We start from the raw sequence: 3598 nt of genomic DNA, 5'->3' as shown, positions 1-3598 counted from the left end.
TGTTTTTTTGGCTGACACCTAACTGACTCTCCTTGTATGTCTTTTCTCTTATAATTCTCTCTCAGTAAGAATTACTCATTATTCAAGTCCTAGCTTAAATCCTACCTTTCAGAAAACCTTTTCTTCCCCTTCTTCCTGAATTAGAGATTTTCTTTCTTTTTTCCCATTTCCTGCTTTTATAACTTACTTCCCTTTCTTCCTTTCTTTTGTCATTCCTTCCTTTCTTCTTTCCATCTGTTTTTGTGTCTTTTTCTGTCTCTTCTCTCTGTCTCTGAATTTCCTTCTCTTGCTCTTTCTCTCCCATTTTTGTCTCCCTTTCCTTCCTTTACTCTTTCCTCTCTCTTCGCTTTTCTTCCTTCCTTCCATTCTTTCCAACTTCCTTCCTCAGATACTTATCACACACCTAAATTTTTTTTTGGTTATCTATTACTGCATCACAAACCACCTCAAGTCAGAAATATAAAACAATGACTATTTATTATACTCATGGATTTTGTGGGTCAGGAATTTGAACAGAGCACAACAAGGATAACTTGTATCTTACCACCATTACTGGAGACTCAACTAGGAAGATGCAAATGTCAGAGCATTCTGGAAACTTCATTATTCAAATGTCTGGTCTCAGCTGGGACACTGTCCATGTGCTTAAATTTTCTGGCAGTTGGGTCCTGAGAGAGAGCATCCCAAGAATGAAAGTCAAGGGCCTCAGTACTCCAAGAGCACTAGGAGGAAGCTCACGGCCCTTTGTGACAGCCTCAGCAGTGACATAATACCAGTCCTACTATATTCTGTACGTTAAAGCAGGCACATGTATGTGTAGATTCAAAATGTGGGGACAATGACCCCATTTCTTGATGAGAAAGGGTCAAAGAACTCTAGGGCCATGTTTTAAAACTGCCACCTAGGGCCGGGCATGTCACACCTGTAATCCTAGCACTCTGGGAGGCCGAGGCGGGTGGATTGCTCGAGGTCAGGAGTTCGAGACCAGCCTCAGCAAGAGCGAGACCCCGTCTCTACTAAAAATAGAAAGAAATGACCTGGCCAACTAAAATATATATAGAAAAAATTAGCCGGGCATGGTGGTGCATGCCTATAGTCCCAGCTACTCAGGAGGCTGAGGCAGGAGGATCGCTTAAGCCCAGGTGAGCTAGGCTGACGCCACGGCACTCTAGCCTGGGCAACAAAGCGAGACTCTGTCTCAAAAAAACAAAACAAAACAAAAATACCCTGCCACCTAGTGCTCGCTTCGGCAGCACATATACTAAAATTGGAACGATACACAGAAGGTTAGCATGGCCCTGCGCAAGGATGACACACAAATTCGTGAAGTGTTCCATATTTTAATAAAAAATAAAATAAAATAAAAAATAAAACTGTCACCTGTATACCAACTGCCAGTGAGATGCTATGTTTAAAACAGATGAATGATAGACTGTCTCCTTTTTCAAGTTTTTTTTTCCTACAGTACAACAGCGATGCCTTCCTTAATGTTGTAAACAGGTTTGGTTATTACTGCAACTGGTAATTTCTAAACTTAAGCTGGGTGAGTGGCTGCAGTGCTGAGTAATACCACCACTGACACTGGGAATGCAAGGTTGACGAGTTTACGGCCACCCTCTCAGATACAGGAACAGGTGCGGGTTGACTCCACATGTTGTAGGCAAAAAGAGTGTGGCCGTCTTCCAGCTGCTTGCTGCAAGAATGAATCTCTGCTAGTCAGGGGCAGTGGCTTTATCCTGGGTCTTCTCCTTTACTTTCTTGATAATAATCCTGGGCTCCATTCCCAGGCTAATTGTCTCGTTGGTCTGCACTATTGAGTGGCTAAATGCATGAACATGTTACAATAATCCTCTCTTTGATGTGGTTCAATATCCTTGTGACTTTTCCTCATAGTGTGCATCTCATTATATATTGCACTGTTATTTTTAAGTAGAGAATATTTTTCCTATTAGCACTTTCTGAGAATTTACGGGAATTTGTACATTTGCTGGTAGCTCACACCGTGTCTTGTGCCTACTATGATTTTCATAAACATTAATCGAATTGAATTTCCTCTATGTATAAGAATTTAAAATTTTTAATGTCTCATGAGAATGACTCCACATCAAATGGCTTATAGAATGTTGATCAATATTATTAAATTTCTCATTTATAGTTAGCAAATCTTGTACAAGTTATACAATTTATTGCAAATCCATTTCTTCAATAAGACATACCAAGCCATTTCATAACACTGTGCTAGCCACAGAATTGAAGCTTCGAGGCTGGCAAACAGGGATCCAACCCCTTCCAGAGCATATAATGTGGAAGTAGGTGCAAATAAGAGACCTGCAAGTGCTTCATAATGTTAAACTGGTAAAGTGTGGAGTGCAGGAGGAAGGAGTAAAGGTGAGGTGGCACTAGCCTGAACATGACAGAGGAAGGCTCTGGGTAGATGATGTCACAGCTGGGGCATGTAAGGTAGGTGAGAGTCATTTCTGTGAAGGGCAGATTCAGACAGGACAAAGTATTCCAGGCGGAGGAATAATTTTTATCATGACTGATGTGGGGCTGCAGTGGGAAGCAAGAGATATGGTATAAAAAGGTAACAGTATTGCATGTGGTAGCAAGAGATATGGTATAAAAAGGTAACAGCATAATCTTGTAATATAAACAAGTAAGTTTGATTTTTATGTGGCGGCAAACAGAGAATCGATAGATTTTAAGCAGTGAACTGATACCTAAGAATTATGTTTAGAAACATAGAACAAATAAAAGAAAGAGGCAGTTTGTAGGGAGATCTGCTGAAAGGCCAAGAAATGATGGTGCCCTGAGTTTTGTAAGCAACAGTGAAGATATAGAAAGCTGGATTGGTTTGAAAAATCTATTAAGGATATAGAATCAATAGAACTTAGTGAGTGAATCTGTAGAGAAGGTGACAAGTAAAGAAATGAGGATGATCCCAGTAGGTTTCTGAGTTGAGCAACACACCAGATGACATAATCACTCATTGAGAATAAATATTGGAGGAAAAATGGGTTTGCAGGGGAAAAGGGGGTCATTTCTGTACATTGTGCCTGACAGGCACTGAGATCCCCAAATGTCTATGTCCTGATCCCCGAAAGGGACTTTGCAGATGCAATTAAATTATCCTGGGCAACCAGGTGGGCCCTCTGTATTCATGAGAAGAGGAGGCAGGAAGATTGGAGTCTGAGAAGGGTATATGTCAATGAAAGCAGGCGTTGGAGTGATGTGAGAAAAAGCCGAAAGCAGGAAAAGGCAAAGAAACAGATTCTCTCCTAAGGACTTCTGACTTCCAGAACTATAAGATAGTAAATAAAATTGTGTTGTTTTAAGCTCCTACATTTGTGTTTGTCCCATCAGCAAGAGAAAACTAGCATATACATTAGGTTTTTTAAAATTTTTTTATTTATTTACTGTTCAATCCACACATCATAATTGTATATATTTATGGGGTACAATTTGATGTTTTAATACATATGTATGTTGTATAATGACCCAATCAGAGTAGTTAATGTACTTATCACCTCATGCATTTAACGTTTCTTTGTGGTGAGATGATTCAAAACCCTCTAGCTATTTTGTAATATACAATATT

The 3598-nt window shown here is 39.8% G+C and overlaps 1 non-coding gene across 1 annotated transcript; it reads left to right on the top strand.

Moving 5' to 3' along the window:
- The first annotated feature begins 1237 nt into the window (after positions 1-1237).
- LOC123636156 lies at positions 1238-1343 on the top strand. Its single transcript, XR_006734364.1, has one exon. It is a non-coding gene; the product is annotated as a U6 spliceosomal RNA (small nuclear RNA).
- Positions 1344-3598: the final 2255 nt, after the last annotated feature.

The sequence above is a fragment of the Lemur catta genome, chromosome 3 (assembly GCF_020740605.2).
Source record: "Lemur catta isolate mLemCat1 chromosome 3, mLemCat1.pri, whole genome shotgun sequence".
Lineage (NCBI taxonomy): Eukaryota > Metazoa > Chordata > Mammalia > Primates > Lemuridae > Lemur > Lemur catta.
The sequence above is the reverse complement of the archived record's forward strand: the minus strand, read 5'-3'. Positions and strand labels throughout refer to the sequence as shown.